Raw genomic sequence first — 20,750 nt, forward strand, 5'->3', positions numbered from 1 at the left:
AGTCAGCAAACTTCTGAAAGGAGAGGTCAAAATTCTGAAGTTTGAACTGAAAGTGGGTAGTTACTGCTTATCATATCCTGATGTAAATTTATGCTTCACAGTTTTAAAATGGGGACTAAAGTAGTAGTCTATACAGTTGATATTCTATCTATTATGTAAGATACCTATGAATTTAAATATACTCCTAGTGGAAATTTTAATGTGTGTGATCAAGAGGCAGATTAAAACATTAGGATTCAGGACTTGTAACAGAAAGGATTTATTTGAAGTTTGCTGAGTGTTAGTTATTCACTGCATGCAGCTCTATTAACAGTTGTGTTAATATCATCAAAATGCCTTTTTTTCTCAAAAACCTCAGCTGAAAATTCCCAAGTGATGCACCTCCACAGAACATTTGTTGTTTCCCTCCCCACAGAGCAGCTTTCAGAGTGAAATCTTTTAACAGGTGAGTCGCTGAACTATAATAACAGCCTTTATTGTCTGTTATGCTGGTGGATAATGCTCTAATGATGAGATCGCTTCTGTTTCCTGCATTCAGTTGATAACATAGACTTCACATAAAAAAAAATTAACATACTTAATTCTGAGAAATGGGTCTCATTGAGCAACAGAAATGTTGACTGCTATAAATACATTGGAGCGAAAATTTCTTTGGCTCTGTTACAAATGGAAATTTTTCCTTCCCATTTTTCCACATAAGAGTCACTTTCTAGAAATGGAAGGAAAAGAAAATTATGTCAATCCTTTTTGGATCCTAAAGTGTGGGTGTCGAAGATTTAACCCTTTGAACTTCATCTCTAGACCGTGACTTTACCTTTGTTTCTCCACTACCAAAAATCTAACAAATTCAAACCTGAAATCTTCATGTTGAGAGGCCCCATGCAGATGAGGAAACAAATTGGAATGCCAGAAATGATTAGGTGGACATGTTCCTAGAACCCACTGGCAATAGGTTGGGTATATTAGAAAAAAAATGACTGGAATCATCATTAGAATTATGCAGGAGTCTTGTTGAGTTCAGCAATGTAGGAGAGAGGCAGGTATACAAGGCGCATTACCCATTAGGCTGAGTAAGTTGAAGCCTAGGGGCTCGGAAAGTAAGGGGGCCAATCCGTGATTTGATTGATCGCCTGACAGGCCAATGAAGTGCTGGCAACTGCGTGGATGGCATGACGTACTGCCAATGAAATTAAGTGTGGAGGAATGTGCCATGTGCCGCCCCGCTCTACGTTTAATGCATCCACTTGGTGTGCATTTGCGGTAGTAAGCTGAGGGGAGGGTTCAGAGTCAGCATTGGGAGGTCAGATGTGTGGCTGTTGGCCGACTTCTGAGGGGAGGGTTCAGAGTTGGGTGTGCAGTAGGCTGAGGGGAGGGCTCGGAGGTCACCGGAGCTCCCAATGCCCAAGTCCTGACTCTGAACCCTCACCTCAGCTGACACCAGAGCTCCCAACACCCAGGTTCAGACCCCAAACCCTCCCCTCAGCCTACACCAGAGCTCTTGATGCCAGTTTCCAAACCCTCCCCTCGGCCTACACCAGAACTCCCAATGCCCACTCTGAACCCTCCCCTTAGCCTATACTGGAATTCCTGATGCTGATTCCAAACCCTCCCTTTTCCCCTTTTGGAGCCAGGGCTGAGGAGGATGTGCACTGAAGGATGAATTTGAGCATGAGCTTGGCAGCTTCCTGATTCTCTCCCATGGGGTTCTTGGTTCCGTGTCACTTTTCCACTAAGGTAAGAGGAGATGATGACAGCCACTGAACATCTTTAAGTTTGGCTGCTCCACTCCAGCCTGGGGAACACCACTTGCTGCTTTCATTCAGTGAATGCTGGCCTTTGAAATAGGCAGAGGGTTTTTATTAATTGAAGCGATTGCCGTGTTTTTTAATGTATGGATTATTTTCCAATATTTCAATATATCCAACACAATGTTAGATATGACTATTTTAGGATTCTACAGCAGCGAGAACAGGTGGGGAAGGCGAGGTGGATAGTGTAGCAGCAGCGAGGGATTGTTGCGGGGTGAAGGGTCAAAGTAAGTAAGTTTTAACAGGAGGGGGTCGCAATTTTAGTGCTTGCCATGGGTGCTATTTTCCCTAGATACACCACTGCAGGGCCTTACTAAAGCTCAGCCTGGGTGGAGGTTAATCCGCCACTGCAAGAATACACTAGTATAGTTAGTAAACTTCTTTAGCAGTTAATTAGGTCATGGATGACAGATCTCAAGCTGCCAGAGGAAGCTATAGAAGAGAGCACAATTACAATGTTCAAAAGACATTTGGACAAATTTAAATTTTTCTAACACTTTAAATAAAAAAAATTCCATTCAACTCGATCAAATGCTTTCTTCGCGTCAAGCACGACCACCATTGGCAGGTTGGGTTGCTGGTTGGGTCAAGGCATTATATAAAAATCCAGTTGCCAGGGTGGTGACAAATGGCCAAACTTCATCATCATTTGAGTAAACGTGATCAACACGTCAAGGTTGTCCATTGTCACCAGCCATGTTTGCATTGGTCATAGAATCATTAGCTCAAGCAATAAGACAAAATGATAATATTAATGGGATAAAGATTGCAGATGATGAATATAGATTAATTTGTTTGCTGGTGATGTATTGATATATTTGACATATCCAGAACAATCTTTAAAATATTTGCAAGAATGTTTGGAGCAATATGGTATATTATCTGGGTATAAAGTAAATTGTAAAAGTAAAAGTGAAATATTGCCACTATCAGATGGGGATTATAGTGAGTGTGGACAGATTACTAAACTATGATGGTCTGATAAAATTAAATATTTAGGCGTAATGGTTAATGCAAAATATCAATTTCTTTATAAATTAAATTATGTTCCATTAATAAGAAAGATTAAGGTGGATTTAATTAAATGGAAAGATTTACTGTTGTAATTAATAGGTCGGGTAAATTGTATTAAAATGAATATTTTTCCTCGTATTCAATATCTTTTTCAGTCGATTCCTTGTTTACTTCCAAAAGTATTTTTCCAAGATTTGAATATGGCAGTATGCAAATTTTTATGGAAGGGGAAGCTAGTGAGAATAGCACTGCAAAAATTGACATGGAAGTATGCTTTTGGAGGACTACAATTGCCTCATTTTCAATTATTATTATGAAGCCGCACAATTAAAATTTATTAATAGGATGTCAGATGTTACACAGCCGCCCCCCCCCCCCACCCCACCCCAGTAGGGCCAAAGTGGAATTAGCTAGTATCTCTGAGTTTCAGGTTCATCAGTTTATATTTAAGTGGAACTCTGGTTTACTACAGGGATATAATGTGCCAGTTTTAAAACACTTATTAGGGATTTAGGCTAAAAGGAATTCTATTATAGGTACGAAAGGTAAGATATCAATTCAAACTCCATTATATCAAAATAGACATTCCTTTTTTGTTGAATAATAGGTATTTAAAGGAATGGGAGCTTGGAGGTATAAAGGTGATAGAGGATTGTTTTGAAGAAGGACAATTTCTTTATTTAACCAACAGAGAAAAATTTGGAATATCAGAGAATTCTTTATTTGTGTATTATCAAGTTAGAGCATGGGTAAGGGATAATTGTGGAAGAGAAATGAAAATATCTAAATTAATGAAATTTGAATTTTTGATTTTGCATTTGTTAAAAAAGGATTTTATTTCTGATATGTATGCTTTGTTGCAGAATAATATGGATAAACCAAATTTAAATAAATCTAGAAATAAATGGGAAGCGGATTTATCTTATGATATACCTCAGGAAGACTGGGAAAATTTGTGCCAAGATGGGGTGACTAAATTATTTAATGTAAGATATAGTAAGGTTAATTATAATTTTTTTGCATCAGTTGTATTTGACCCCTGAGAAATTGAAAAAAAATATGGATTTAGTAGTTCGGATTTATGTTTTAAATGTGGACAACATAATGGAATATTTTTGCACTCAGTTTGGCTTTGTGATAAGGTCCAACCATTTTGGGAAAAAATTAGAGTATTTTTTGAAAAATTATTTAAGATTAAATTACCATTAGATCCAGAAATTCTTTTATTGGGTTATGTTGTCTCATTGACTGGTATGGGGTTGAATAAGTTTCAAATAGCTTTTGTTCGTCTAGCATTGGCGGTAGCGCAGAAGTGTATTGCGATTACTTGGAAAGATAATGTAGAAGTAAATACAGTTTGTTGGCACAATGAATTGAGATCCTGTATTTACATGGAAAAAAATAACATATTATTTGTTTGATAATTATATATTTTTTTGTTCAAATGTGGTCTCCTTATTTGAAATGTATGGGTTTAGAAATATCTTAAGATACTATATAGTTTATTTCTGTATTTGGTGTGGTTTTTTTGCTCCCCTTGCAGGGCATTCTGAGGGTGGGGGGGGGTTATGTTTTAGATTATTTTGATTTTTTTTTGTATCATTTTTATGTATTTTGAAAATCTTAAATAAAGTTTTTTTTAAAAAGATATTTGGACAGATATATGGATAGGAAAGGTTTAAAAAATGTGGACAAAGTAGGATCATCCCAGAAAGTCAACTGGGTCAGCATAGATGAGTTGAGCCAAGGGCCTGTGACTCCATGACTCCACCTCCATCCAGCTTTGTTCATTTTGAAGTGGCTAATGAGTCCATTGTGGGAACCAAAGCCTCGTCCATGATTGCAATTCTAATAACCATTGGTTTGCTTTTTACATTTCATATTTCCAGCAGTCTGCCTCACCAATGGTACCAGAGCCATGAGTCAGCTCTGAAGTGATTCCAGTCCTATTTTCTGAAATCATTTTCATTAATATCTCCTTTGCCTTCAGTGAGGCAACAGAGATGCTGTTTTATATTTCTCTTGCCCCAAACAGATGGACTTTTCCACTTAAATTATTTCAGTTTAAACTATTCCACAGCATTCATTAACAATGTTTACTCTATTTCAGAAATAGGTTAGATCAGCATTTCCCAAACTGGATTCCATTTTTATGTTCAGGGGTTCTGCAGAAGAAATGGGTAGTAATAACTAAAACTTGTAAAAAACTGTTTTTATTTAATTAAAATTTAAACTTTAATTACTTTTTAATTGTGTTTCTAAACAGTTGCCTCGATGCTAACAAAACAAAATGGTGTCTCGGGGCTTGATGCCAGCAGCGCAGACATCAGTACAGACATCAGGCATCAAGATGCCATTTTCAACCAATGAGACTTGGAATTCTTTTGCTGCGAGGCTGGCCACATTTTTAAAATTTAAATTGCCTCCACCTCCTTTCATCCACTCACTCACTCACTCCCCGTCATAATCACTCACTTGCTCTTTACCCCCACTCTCACTCACTTGCTCACTCCCTCCTTCCCCCCTTTCTCACTTGCTCACTCCCTACGTGGGGAGCAAGGTGCAGTGGGAGGGGCCTTTGCCATGGTGGGGGGACGAGTTTGGTGGTACAAGGGGTGGCAGGGTTAGCCAGCCCTGTGGCGGGGAGTGAAGGGTGCCTGGGGTAGCCCAGGTATGTGATGGGACAAGATCAGGGGGGCCTGACTAAAGCTCAGATTCAGCCCCAGTTGGAAGTTAATCTGCTACTGGTGAGTTTACTTACTTTTTTTTTTACATGCTTTTTATTTGCTTTATATTTGTTTTTTATATGCCTGTTTATGTACTAGGTCTTTTAAATTGTAAATGATGATTGAGGTTCTGCAATTTCCAAATGCTTCCCAATAGGGTTCCATGAGTTAAAAGGTTTGAAGCCCTGGGTTAGATCAAAGCAGGTGAGTGAAACCATTTCCATCAAATATGAAATGACTTGTTTTTCCTTTTTGAAAAGCACTTAACACCAAAGACAGCACCGATGATTTTTGTAAAAGATGGCTGAAAAATGTTATCCTCAATAATAAATCACTAATTAAGTCTCAGTAGAATCTCTTGTTAAAATGTGATCATTATTTTGGTTTTGCAGCATTAACTCCCGATGCATGGCTTTACTTTAAATATTGCTTCTTGAGTAGGAAACATTTCACCGTGCAGCAAAATACATAGACGAGCAATATAAAGACTTCTTGAAATTTTCTGTTATTAATTTACAAATGAAAGCTTAAAGTAACGATCCTCATCATCATAACGTTAGACACAAAGGTAAAGGTGAGAGGATTCCTAGAAGATTCACATTTGAAAATTCAGTTTCTTTTTCAGTAGCACCCTCCACCATTGCAGGTCATCCCAAACCAGTAAGCACCAATGAAATTAAACAGCCTTAGTTATAATGCATGAAACGTAGCAGCCACTTTATGCTGATCAATTTGATGACCCACCAATATTGATACGCATCCTAAGACAGTGTGTGTTTGGTGTCAGGAAGATTAATGATTGACTGACTTTAAAGAACCTGCATTAGACTGTGTGTGGAACCAAAGTACGAGGGTACCAAGTATTTCATCTTGTATTCATATGTGTGAGTTCTTAGCCAATACATGGATAAAGGGAAAGGTTCTTTACTTTAAAGTTGATGTAAACAGCACCATGAGGCATGCCATGAGGCTGCAAGCCTCCATTACAGATCTTGCATACTCCTACCTCTTGCTCTGTGTCAGCCCCCAGCTGGCAGCCAAGTCTAATCAAACAGGAACTATATTCAAGGCCTTGCTAGTGGCCATGCAAACACAATCACTATTATTACATCTCCCTTTCTTAAAGCAAAGTTTACTTTTAACTAACATGTTTTCTTTGTATAACTCTGCAATTTTAACTTTAACACCAAGAACTTACATTTTCATTATTATCAACATTGTTAACATTTTTAAAACTTGTTTTGTGTGTTCACATTTACATACACTAAAACTTGAAGAGCGAATAATATAGCACTACTTCATTCTAATAACAGGAGTCTTTAAATTTGCTGTATGAGTCTCTTAGGTGGATTCACGTGATGATCTCCTGATTGATTGTCCTTGAATCTGAGTTGTTGCCTCAGACGATGTCCTCTCGGATGTGCATTCAGGTTGTTCAACAGTATTCATCTTTCCATCTACTGTGGCTGGTCCCATTTGAAGATCTCGATTATTTCTTCACAGAACAGCACCTTCATCTGTCTGAATAGTGTATGATCTTGGTTGGACTTCACTAAGGACAGTTCCCTTCTCACTACATAAGTTTGTTTTGTCTTTCATCCTTACTTGGTCACCAGTGTGGAGTTCCGGTAGGTCTTTTTTGTTCTTCTGTCAAAGTAATACTTCTGCTTTTCTTTCTGTTGTTCTTTGAACTTCCTCACTTTCTCCTGAATGGGTAGGTTTGATCTTAGCCTACATCTCATAAGGAGTTGTGCTGGTGACATATTGTGTGGTATACTAGCATGCTCTGGTAAAGTACTGTCTTTTGCCTTGTACATCAGTCTTTTCACTCTCAGTACTGATATTTCCACTAGACCACTGGACTGTAGAAAATGGGGATGATGTGATGTGTACAAAGTCCCACTCTTTGGCAAACTGTCAGAACTATAAATTGCAAAACTGGGGTCCATTGTTTGTGAAGACTTCACTTGCCATGCCATATCTGGAGGATATGGCTTTCATACCTGTTATTACAGCATCTGCAGTGGTGGTGTTCAGTTTACATACTTCTGGATACAGGGAGTAATAGTCTGTGACTACAAGATAGTCCTTCCCTTGACATTCGAATAGGTCAGCACCTATCATCTGGAAAGGTCTGTATGGTGCTGGGTGTGGCTTTAGTGGTTCTGCAGGATTGCTTGCTTGATATTTCCAGCATATTGTACAGTTTGACACTTCATTTGTTATATCATTGTTGATTCTCCGCCAGTACATCACCTCTCGTGCTCTTTTCTTACACTTTTCGATTCTGAGATGTTTTTTCTCAGACTCTTTGGGATAAGGATTTTACTTCCTTTGTAGATGATGTCTTCAACCACTGATAGTTCCACCCTGCAGTTCCAGTACTCTGAAACATCAGGTGAGCAGTCCATCCATCCAAGATGATTTTTCCCAGTTGTCTCAGTGTTTCAACTTTGTTTGTCTCTGACTTTATGAGCTCCATTTTTGTATTCACGTCTTCATCCATTTTGGTGTTTGTGGGCTCTCTTGTGTCAACAGCTCTAGACAACATGTCTGCTGTGTACATTAGCTTACCCGGAGTGTACGCTACGTTCAGTGTATAGCATTGCAGCCTAATCATCATTCTTTGTATTCTAATGGCTTTTGGAACAATGCAACCAAGGGCTTATGGTCAGTCTCTACACTGATTGCTTGTCCTGACACAAAATGATGGAATCTTTCACAGGCGTATGTGGTGCTGAGCAGCTCCTTTTCAATTTGAGGATATCGCGTCTCCGCGTCTGTCATTGAGCGTGATGCATATGCAATGGGTTGCCAGTCATCATATTTTTGCAGAAGAACTGCACTGACCCCACTATGTGATGCATCTGATGATATCTTGATGGGTCTCGCTGGGTCGTAAAACCTCAGAACTGGTTCCTCTGTGAGCAGTTTCTTTAGTTCCCTCCATGACTTTTCATGGTCATGATCCCACTCCCACTCAATGTTCTTTTCTGTTCCTCTTCTCAATGGAGCCATCATTTCTGAGAGGATGGATATGAATTTACCCAGATAGTTGACCATTCCATTAAACCTCTGAATGCCCTTTTGGTGCTGTGGCCTTGGCATGTTCCCAATGGTGGGCACCTTTCTGGGATCTGGTCTGATGCCCTCACTACAAATAATATCTCCTACAAATGTTAGTTCTGTCACCCCGAGCTGGCATTTCTCTATTCAGCGTCAGGTTTGCTTTCCTTGTTGCTTCCAGCACTTTCCTTCGTCTCTCATCATGCTCCATTCTCATGATTTCCCCACACTATGATGTCATCCATTGAGGTATCAACTCTGTCCAGGTGCTCATCGATCATATGGATACACTTCTGGAGATGAGGCATTTCAAATGGTAACCTTAAGAATCTGTATCTGCCAAATGGACAATTGAACATGCACAGTCCTGAACTTGTTTCACCCAATTTTAACTGCCAAAATCCTGATGATACATTGAACTTGCTGAAAAACTTTGCATTTGCAAACTGTGACATGATTTCTTCACTTGTCAGAAGCTTAAAGTGATCTCTCTTTATTGCTCTGTTTAAATCACTTGGATCCAGCCAAATTCTAAGCTTTCCATTGTTTTTGTCCACAACGACGAGTGAACTTACCCACTCCGTTGGCTCATCTATCTTCTGAATCATGTTCAGGCTTTCAGGCCTAGACCCTGAAATAAGTTATTGTATTCTTTCATGAGTTCATCATAGACTGTCTCTCCTTCACTTTCCACAATGAGGACTCTTTTTTATCAGGTTCAGTTTCTCACAGGCTAAACCTAGTATGGCCTGTACATCCTTTGGTACCAGGATGAATGCTAGCATATGCTCTCTGTCCTTATGTTTCTCTTTGATCATGCATTCTCCTTGCATTGGTACATTAGTACCTGAATATCCTGTCACCTTCACTTTTGTTCCATATATCTTTGGTCTCAGTCTAAACTTCTTAAAATCAGTCTCTGATATTACATTAATTTGTGCTACAGTATCCAATTTAACTGAAATGTATATGTCATTCATCTAGTTTTTTTCTGTAGGATCTCCTCAACTAACGATAGGGTTACGTTCTGGCAGACCCATCGTCAGTCAAAAAAAATCGTAAGTCATAAATGAACACCTCACCTACCATTTTTTATAATTGCATTTTGAATACCTTTATTCCACACTATTAATGTATACAGCTGAAAGCACACTGGGCATGCAGAATGTTTGAAGCATGGAACTAAAATTAATTGCTGGATGGTGTGGATGTGAGAGAGTAGTGTACCGCATACTGCAAGTGCGGGAAAGATCGGAATTCAAAATTGCAAGCACAGATTCGAACCACCGTAACTTTGAAAAGTACTAAGTCGGACAATCGTAAATAGGGGAGCACCTGTATTATAAATAATTTACCTTGTATTATTGAAACTATGAATGTAAAATCTTGAACAGTTTTTCTCCTGTATTGTATATAATTTATTGCGAATAAGGCATTTTTTGGAAAAAGAATTTCAGGGCATCACATACCAAAGTGCTCTCGGTACTGCTGTATATGGCGCAGGTGTGGCCTGTCACCCGCACCTCTGCTCTGGCTGTTACAAGAGCAGTTTTCAGATTCATATGGGGGGTTCAAAATTAATAGGGTTTGAATGGGCACCATGTACAAGTTGCCAATGGAGGCAAGGGCGAACCCAATGTGGCCCTCATCCTGCAGAAACTGAAAGATGATGACAATGGATCCTGTGGGATGATTCCTTGAGCAGACTGTCCAGGTCACCTGGCAGAATGCTTTATCACCAAGTCTCACAAACAAGCACTGGGACTTGGCCTGGCTGGTGGTGAGTGAAGCCTTCCCAGAGAGATCCTCCTTGTACAACTGGAACATGCACGTTACCCTCAGGACAGCTGTGGTGGAGTGAAGACTGTCATCCACCTCTTTGCTGAATACAATTTTGCTAAGGGTGTGGGAAGAAGGATGCAGTGGTCCTTGTCATGGTTCATTCCCAGCAGCAGCATGACAGAGGACTCTCTGATGTTTGGGCTGTTCCTGGGGATACATTGGGAATCTGACATCCAGAACTGCTAGAAGACTATTGACGGTGAAAGATGCAGTTTGGTCTGCCCGAAACCTGTTGGTCTTTCAGCATACTGAGATGTCAGTCCAGAAATGCTGCTGTCTGACACATTCCAGGCAGCAGGAATATGTGTCAAGGGACACAATGAAGCTTGGGGAGCACTTGGAAATCACAGAACCCCAATTGTCAATTATAGTAATTATTGTTTAAATGACCTGGTATATTCACAAGCATAGTAAACAAATTAACTACCATCTGGGCCCTAGACTGAGCTTTAGTAAGGCCCCTGTGACCTTGCCCAGCTATCCCCGGCTACCTCCACTGCCGCTCACTCCCAACCATGGCCCGGGCTGCACCTATCACCCCTCGCTCTAGGGTGGCTATTCCAAAAGGAGGACATGGTCATATATGTGCGGTGTGATTCAAAAAAGATTTTGGAAGCATGAAACATTTCTCTTTCCTCAGTAGCCATCTCCTGGCAAAAGTGGATAGTGATAATGTTTTCAATTAACTAGTGGACTCTTCAGCCGATTGATGAAAAGTATATTTAAAAGTGAAGACCTCAGACCTAGCACAAATTTCAAGGTCTATTGGGCAGCAGTATAAAGTCTGAGACCTTGACTACCTTTAACAGGAAAAGCACCGGAAAGGTTCCACCAATACTGTCTCCGCAAAATCCTCCAAATTCAATGTAGGGATAAGCAAGTCAACATGAGTGCCTTTTCTCAGGACAGCTAGGCAAGGGTGCCCAACACTAGACTTCAAGACTAGCCAATCTATTCCAAGCTCTGTTGTGGGAGGACATGACCAGGGAGAGAGAGGAAAAGGATCAATGATGTGTTCAAAGCTTCCTTGAACAAGTGCAGCATCCCCACAGACGTCTGAAGAACTTTGGCCCATCACTGCTCAAAGTAAAGAAGTAACCTTTTGGAAGGTATTGTGAACCTGAGTCCATGCACTAGTTGTATAGAGGAGGCTTCCAAGACCATTAGACCAAAAGACATAGGAGCAGATATTGGTGTTTTTTGTCACTTCTCAAAATATCTTCTTAACCAGTTTGAATCTGGCAAAATTTTGTTGGTGAGACACATGGATGGAAGGAAAATAGAGGATTATAGGGTAGGGAGGTTTTAGCATTTTTTTAAGGAATATATAGGTAGGCACAGCATTGAGGGCCAAAGGGCCTGTACTGTAATGTTCTACATTCTATGTTCTAGGAAACTCACAATTAAGCGGGAGGTTTGAGCTAGTGGTGTTCTAGTGAACCGGTGCAGACTCGAAAGGCCAACATGGCCTGTTTCCACTCCGTAAATGGTTATATGGTTATATGGTTAAACAGAATTTTGCTTTTTGATCCATCAAGTCTGCTCCCCCATTCAACTCATGACTGATGCAATTTTTGTCTGAACCCAATTCTCCTCCTTTCTTCCCATATCTTAGCCTTCTCAGCTATTTGTTCCAACAAATTGACCACCGTCTGGCTGAAGAAAGTTCTCCTCCTCGCTAAAGAGGTGTCCTTCTATTGTGAGGTTGTAGACTTAGGACCATCATTGGATCCCTCTTGTCCTTCTAAACTCCAGCAAGTTAATAATGGGAAGCCCACAAGCTACTCAAATCAGGCACCTCTGGTCCCATTTGTGGAAGTCTTTGGCTCAAGTGGAATCAAACCACACTCAATCCAGCAAACTTCAAAAGAGGTTTTGATCCCCTGTTAGTGTAATTCATGAATTAGAAACTTACTGATTCTCAGGAACAAGCACTTTAAATTAAAAAGTCCCATTGCTGAAACTCTATAGAAAATCAATCCAAACAGCTTGCAGTTTCTCAGATAGAAACAGTAGACACAAAAGCTAAGAGCAGAAGTAGGCCCTTTAGTCCCTCAAATCTTCTCCACTATATAATTGTGACTAATCTGAACTTTGGCCTAAATCTATTTACTTGTCAATTTCTCATAACCCTGATTCTCCCTGCAATCCAAAACTCTTTTCAAAAGGAGCTGTCCAGAATATATCTAGTGACTTGGAATCCACAGATCTCTGGAGTATCATGGATGCAGATTTTGTAAGCCAGTGCTTACAAAAATTTAATGAGGCTGGGACCTCTTGATTACAGGAGGAAATTGATTGCAACTTGTCCCAAACTCAGCACTAAGCTATGCTGGCATTTCATTCATGTTATTTTGGTTTCTTTAGCCGTCTACCATGTGAAGCGCTGGGGGAGAAACATAATTATCCCAACATTTTTTCAAGTCCCTGTTCTTATCAAGAAAGTGTCATTGAATATTCTGGTACAATTTTTTTTAAACCCAAAGGAGCATGGTTTGATCAACACTTTCACCCATATCAAACTCAGCACATCTGCTCTATTTCGATTGATGCTCACAGATTCATGGAAGCAATTCTAAGGTCACTGATTGTATCACACAACAAAGCAACACACAACTGCAGCTAAACATGCACATACATACCTGACAAAGATTAGTTTCCCTTTTTAATAGCCTCTTACATTTGTGTGGCTCTCCTCTTCGCCTGGTGGCACATGAGGCAACCAATTCCTTCCACATCCAGCAGATCGTGCTCTAGGTTTTTTCCATAACAAAGGCCTTTTTATGTGGTCAGCTCATTAGTCTGACTCATAACTCTCTACCAGGCAGCCCAGCTATACATGGGTGGGGGAGGGCCACCACTCATCTCCCCACCAACATAATTGCCCTGCTGGAATTCAGCAGGGTAGTCAGGACATTGTCTGCCTACTGAGGTTGTGTGAAGAAGTTTGGATTTATAATTTACTAATCCCGAGCCAGGTAAATTACTAATTTAACAACATTCATTTCATACTTGTTTCACTGCCAGCATGTTGTACTGTTTGAACAACAAAGTAGGAACATATAAGAAACATATCTCATCCCCAACAAATAGTGTAATAAAATATATTCAATTCAAAATTCAGCTAAAAGATCTAACAAATCTTATATGAAAATACTAAACACAACATCTTCTTAATTTTCTATTTTTTTATATGCTACTGAATCTTGCCTCATGCATACTCTGTCAATAAATATTAAATTTGAGTAATTAATTCTAGTCTAATTTGCAGTTTTCTTAAAATCACAGTCAATTTAATCAATCAACAGCTCAGAATGTATACAAAGCAAAATCATTAAAACACAGCAAACAAAATGATTAAGTGAATATCTTACCAGATGTAAGAGATTCTGGCCAATAGATCGACTCCCAACACTTCAGGGAAGATTACATTTGGGAGTAAGGCCCTAGTTTCTTTGTGGAGCCAGGTGGAGTACTTCTGATCGTGTCTCCTGCCAGTTTTCACTACTGGCTTTGGCACGAGACATCAAAGCTGCCAACCAGCAAGTCTGCATGGCATCACTGAACCTTGAAATTTAAATATTAATGAGAGCTGGAGTTAAAATTAGGATGGCACAATGGCACCTGCAGTTTCTTGATTTACAAAAGCATCTTTATTGCAGAGGGAAATACTCAATGTCCAATGCAGCCCTAGCACTGTCCACCCTATCAGGCAACTGGGATTGAAATCAGTCTGTTTATGTGCACCAGATTTACAATATTAACAGTGGTGAAGATTGATAGTTAAATCTTTGTTGTCTTGCTAAGAGGAATGCTAGTCAATACAGGTGAATAATTTTCTACATTTCAGTTCTGTACTTCAAAACTAAGGTCAGGTCTCTGGCTGATTGATGTTTTCCCTTCTTTTTTCTATTTTCTATTTAATGGGCAAATTCCCCTGCATTCCTCCAAGGGTTAATCTTTGCACACCACATTCACCCATAGAAAACCACACTATCAAGTAATTTACATATCAATACCATGCAGAGCCAACAATATTCAAAATGACCATCACACTTGCAGCTGTGCAGTCAGAACCTATTCACTATCTGCCAACTATTAATCCCAAACAATGTAAAACGGTTTCATCCATCCGGGTTTCTCAGCACTTGATTGATTGGTAACAAAAAGCTTTTTGACAAGTCAGTTAATTTATTTTCACTTTGTTGTTATAGGGTAGACGAGAGCCATGTAGACATAATCTCACAACACCCATGCTACGATAGCAAAACTCGTATATTATGGGGTTCATGTAACTCAGGGAAGTTGTTGCCTTATCCCCCTGCTTTCTTCTCTTACAAGTTCTCCATTGAAGCAAATTATTCATGCTGAGGCATGGTTCTACAAATGTTGTCAGTCTTCCAGCACCTCTTTCAAATAGCCTTCATTAATGTGTGATCATGAACGCTGAGCATCAGTTAACTATTCGGCCATGGGAGCTTCTCAGTTATGTCAATGTCTTTCGCCCTGAAGGTTCCTGCAGGTAGTTTACAGTACTGCTTGCTAGGTAGTTACCAAAAGCAGCCATGGTGGTCACTTTCTCCCCTTCTTAGCTGACTGGTACTATGATGAATAAACTGCTCCAACTAAATGCAAACTGCCGGAGAAACTCAGTGGGCCAAGCAGGGCCATTAAGAGAAAAAAATGGTCAATATTGTGCCTTTAATCTTTGGTCAGGACTGAAGGGTTCCAGCCTGCAGCGTAGACCATTCTTTTACTCCCATTCCTGCTGCTTGACCCATTGAGTTCCTCTGGCAGGTTTAGTTTAGTTTCAAATTCTAGCATCTGCAGTTTCCTGTGTGCCTTCAGTAAACTGCCTCAGTCAAGCTTATCCAAATAGGTAAGGAACTGGTCTTAATATTTTTGCTAAGAGCAACATGGATCTGCGATTTATAGAAGATTCAAAGGCTGATTTGTTGTACTTTGCCTCAGTTGCATACCTAATGTTGAATGGGAATATACCACAGATAGGAAAGGTAAGGAAAACTAATGCTTTTCCTCTGCTTCCTGTCTCATAAACCCAGATATGTTCACAGCAAGGCCACTTTGGAGAATATTAATATTAAACAAGGAGGTTCTTCAAATCGGACTGTTGGTGGAGCTTACAAACAAAAAGGGGTAACTGCTGTACCGCACACATACAAAGAGAGAACAAGAGTTAGAGGAGCAGAAAGGAAGGCAACTCACAGCGAAGTGTGAGAATTGTAGGGAAACAATAGCAAGGGATTTCATTTTCCTCAAGTTGGGCATTTTGATTTTAAAAGTGAATGCAGCAGAGATCTTTGAATCAATCTGTGGACAATCCTGCTTGGAAAAGACTGATACTGGACCTAATATTTGTGAACATATTCAGGCAAGTGGAGGGAGAGATGATGGGATCATAGCTTTACATGTTTTAAAGGTTCTTTAAGTCAAGGAGGAATGGGAAATTAAAGAACAGGAAATAAAGAATGGGGTGAAGCTGCTTTCAATGTGGTGAGACAGAGCTGGGAAAGTGGACTGGGAGCAACTCAGTGGGAGCATTCAAAAATGAAATAGTGAGAATTCTGGGCCAGCATGTTAATGTAATAATGAAGGTCAACATGTAAAGGAAATGTGTAGTGAGATTCTTAAAAGAGTAATTTGGAGGATGAAGAGAGGTTGCAAAATAAAACAACCTGCAGCAAATTAAGAATAAATGCCAAGCATTTTATGTATACTAGGAGCAAGAGTGTAGTCAGGGAAAGAGTAAGGCCCATAAGGAGACCAAGTGACCATCTGTGCTTGGAGGGGGATGATATCATTGAACTCCTAAATTAATACTTCTCATCTGCATTCATCATTTGTGTTGGAGAAATCAGGGAAGGGGTGATAGAAGAATATTAGGACAAATCACCATCACAAAAAAATAAGATGTTTTAGTGGGCTTAAAGACAGATAAATAAAGGTCAATATTTAAATTATCAATATTTTTATGTAGATACACAGTTTTGAGCTGTGACTGCACATTAAGTTTGTACATTAGTAATATAAATATGCATGTATTTGTAAATGTATTTTATCTTTTTTTGCAGTTATAAAAATTCTCTGAACTTTTTAAAAAAGACAGATAAATCCCAAAGGTCTGATGTGATGTATCCTAAGCTGCTATGGGAGGCAAGGAAGGAGTTTTGAATTCTTCTATTGCCACATGTGAGGTGCCAGAAGACCAGGGCGCAACCTTAGAATAAAACGTTGTCCCTAATAGATCAGAGAGGAGAAATGTCTTCATTCAGAACATGGTGAATCTATGGAATCCATTGCCACGTCAAGACAATGTCGATTCATTGGGTAGATTCAAAGCAGAGGTTAATAGGATGTGTCACAGGTAGACAAGGTTGTAAAGAAAGCTTTTGGCATCTTGGCCTTCATAAATCAAAAGATTGAGTACAGAAGTTGGGATGTTATGGTGAGGTTGTATAAGACATTGGTGAGGCCAAATTTGCAGTATTGTGTGTAGTTCTGGTCGCCAGACTACAGGAAGGATATCAGTAAGATTGAAGGAGTGCAGAGAAGATTTACTAGGATGTTTCCAGGTCTTCAGGAAACACAGGGAATTACAGGGAAAGGTTAAACAGGTTAGGACTTTATTTCTTAGAGTATAGATGAATGAGAGCAAATTTGATAGAGGTTTACAAAATTATGAGAGGAATAGACAGATTAAATGAGAGTAGGCTCTTTCCACTTAGATTGGGAGAGATAAATATGAGAGGACATGGTTTTAGGGTGAAAGGTGAAAAGTTCATGGGTAACATTAGGGGGAACTTCTTCACTCAGTGTGTGATGAGAGCTTGGAATGAGCTGCTATTTGACGTGGTAAATGCAGGCTCACTCTTAAATTTTAAGAACATTGGATAAATACATGGATGGGAGAGGTCTGGAGGGTTTTGGAATAGGTGCGTCAGTGGGACTAGAGGAATAATGTTTCAGCACAGACTAGAAGGGCTGAATGGCCTGTTTTCTGTGCTGTAGTTTTCTATGGTTTTTATGATTCTTAAATAATGTGGCAAACCTTATGGGAAGAAAGCAGAATTTATTGTCATAAAATTCATTGTTTTGTGGCAGTATTACAGGAGCCAAATATTACTATAAATTATATTTAAATAATAAATGAGTGCAAAAGGAGAGAAAGTGAGGTAAAGTCTGTGGTTCATTGTCCATTCAGAAATCTGATGACAGAGGGGAAGAAACTGTTTCTGTGCCGCTGGGTGTTTGTCTTCTGGCTTCTAGAACCTCCTTCCTGATGGTAGCAGCGTGAAGAGCGCATGGCATAGGTGGTGAGAGACCTTGAGGATAGAGCTGTTTTCTTAAGGCACCGCTTCTTGTAGATGTCCTCGATGAAGTAAACATTGATGCCCATAATGACACTAGCCAAGTTCACAATTCTCTGCAGCCTTTTTGGAGATGCATCGGCATCTCCAAATCAGACAGTGATACATCCAATTAGAATGCTCTTGAAGGTGCACCTGTGGAAATTTGCAAAAGTGGCTCGTAACATATCAAATCTCTTCAAATGCCTCACAATGTATAGCCACTATGAGCTTTCTTCATGATTACATCAACATGGAGGCCCAAGAATGGATCTTCGAAGATCTTGACACCCAGAAATTTAAAGTTCTTAATCCTTTCCACTGCTGACGCTCTGATGAAGATTGGTTCGCGTTCTCCTGATTACCTCCTCCTGAAGTTCACAATCAATTCCTTAGTTTTGCTAACATTAAGTGTGATTGTTTTGTGACACCACTCAACTAGCTGATTTATCTCACTCCTGTTCACTTCCTCATTGCTATTTGTCATTCTGCCAATGACTGTGGTGTCATCAGTGCATTTGTAGATGGCATTTGGATTGTGCCTGGCCACACAATCATGGGTGTAGAACGAGTAGAGCAGAGGGCTAAGCATGCATCCTTGACAGCCTCTTGTGTTGATTGTCAATGAGGAGGAGACATTCTTTCTGATTCATACTGACTGTGGTCTTCCGATAAGCAAGTCAAGATTCCAGTTCTGGGGGGTTGGTGGTTGCAGAAGCCCAGGTTTTGGCTGAGGCAGGAGAAGAAAAATAGGTCAGACATGATTTGAATAGCAGAGGAGATTTGATGGACCAAATGGTTATATTCTGCTCATATGTTTTATGGTGTTATGGATATTGAACGTGGTATCTTTATTTAATAAGGGCAATGAATAAACCAGTAATTATACAACAATGAGACTAAAGGGAAATTATTAGGTTAAGGTTTAATCTGCACTTAAAGAGACAGGAAGTGATCAGGAATATTCACCGTAGCTTTGATAAAGACAAATCCTAACTGAGTAAATTTTAAAAAAATTATTGAATGTCATTAAATATGTCCTGAGGGTAGTGCATTTGATGTGGTCTACACAAACTGCAGTGAGGCCTTTCGATGTGTGCCACATATGAGATTAGTCATTCCCTATAATTAAAGTCCTCCAATCCAGGTAACATCATGGTGAGTCTTTTCAGTACATTCCCATCCTTCCTATAGTGTGGCAACCAGAACAGCACATAATACTCCAAGTATGGTCTAAGCAGCATTTCCTAAATTCCCAACTTTTATAATCCCTAACAAATGAGGGCAAGCAGGCTATATTACATCTTCACCACCCTGTCTACCTATTGCTGTAACTTTCAACCAACCATTATGGACTTGAACTCCAAGGTTCCTCCGTTCATCTTTTATACATTAACAATGTGGATGTTACTGTGGAGATATGATTAGCACACATTTATAGATGACACAAAAATTTATGGTGTTGTGGATAGTGAAAAGAGTTGTCTTTGGAACAATATCTATCAATTGGTAATTTGGCAGAGAATTGGCAGATGAAATGAAATTATGAAAAATGAGGTGTTTGAGAGGACCAGAAGGGCTAGGATATAAACAATGAATGATAGGACCATAGAAAGTACAGAGGGATCAAGATGTATATGTCCAAGATTCCCTGAAGGTGATTAAAAGATGATTAAAAAAGGCATGTGGAGACCTCCCCTCAGTGATTTCAGTGATAAATTATTGTTACAAGATCAAACCAGCAACCACAAAGAAGGCATATCACACAGGGGTAAAGATGAACAATTACTTTATTAACAAAAATTCACCTTCAAATTTTAATTCAAACCCCCCCCCACTTTTATAACAATGTCCACTGGTTACTATGCAAATTTCTATAACAGTGTAAAACTAATAAATTCCCCAGCCTAAATATAACATATGTAATTAAAATCTAAGTTATATTTCCAACCATCCCACAAAAAAACTTAGACACAAAATAAAACACAAGACTTACAAAACTTCGATTTCAACCGAAGCAAAGATCATAAACAAAATTCTGATTGTTTGGTAAACTGAAGCCAAAAGATCTTTGAGAGAGAGAGAGAGAGCACAAAATTCAAAGTTGTCTTGTGTTGCTTGCAGATAGAGGAACAATGGTTTGGTTTTGATCCTTCTAGCTGCCTTCAGAATGTTCATCCTTTTTAAAATGCCCAACATTCTAAACTGTCTTCCAGAAAATGACTCATGTTTTGGGCCTTCTTCCACTCCACAGCACACCCAGTGGTGGTTTGTTGTCCAAGTCCAGAAAATTTTAGATCATTTTCTGCAGATGCTCAGTCTGTCTCCCACTCTCTCAGCAGTCCACCTTCACCTTGGCTCTCTAAGGCAAACTGTCACTTTTCAACACAAAACCACACAACACATAGGCCAATACACAACACAGAACACTGAAACATTATACAAAACCTATTTAAATCGTGGCTCCAGTGCTGGGTACAGTTCTGGTCGCCACATTATGGAGGAATGCAATTACATTAGAGAGGATGCAGAGAAGGTTCATCAGGATGTTGTCTGAAGTTGAGAATTTCAGCTCTGAGGAGTTGCCGGATAAGCTCTGTTTGCTTCCTTTGGAGTTGTGAAGGTCAAAAGGTAACCTAAAAGTGGGATGCAAAGTTAGAAGAAGCTCAGACAGGGAAGGTAGTGGGAAACTTAGTGAGAACCTCTTAGTAGAGGTTTTTATGACCAATCAGCAAACTTTTAAGGTAAGGGATAAGAGAGGAGACCCAATACCTGATGTGGTGGGGGAGCTAGAGAAACTCACAGCCAGATTTAGTTATGTACTTAGTCATGGGCTAAGTACTGGTCAAACTGAACTACTATAGATAGGTATTTAATGGCTGGCACAGACCTGGTATTCTGAAGGGACTGTTTATATGCTGAATGAT

The 20,750-nt window shown here is 39.6% G+C and overlaps 1 long non-coding RNA gene across 1 annotated transcript in view; it reads right to left on the reverse strand.

Moving 5' to 3' along the window:
• LOC138755437 (uncharacterized) overlaps window positions 1–19,964 on the reverse strand; it is a 50,019-nt gene extending 30,055 nt beyond the window's left edge. Inside the window, exons 1-2 of the long non-coding RNA XR_011352288.1 lie at window positions 19,820–19,964; window positions 13,831–14,023 (exon numbers count right to left, since the gene is read on the reverse strand). This is a non-coding gene — a long non-coding RNA (uncharacterized lncRNA). The remainder of the gene's footprint in view (window positions 1–13,830; window positions 14,024–19,819) is intronic.
• Window positions 19,965–20,750: the final 786 nt, after the last annotated feature.

Source organism: Narcine bancroftii, chromosome 2 (assembly GCF_036971445.1).
Source record: "Narcine bancroftii isolate sNarBan1 chromosome 2, sNarBan1.hap1, whole genome shotgun sequence".
NCBI lineage: Eukaryota > Metazoa > Chordata > Chondrichthyes > Torpediniformes > Narcinidae > Narcine > Narcine bancroftii.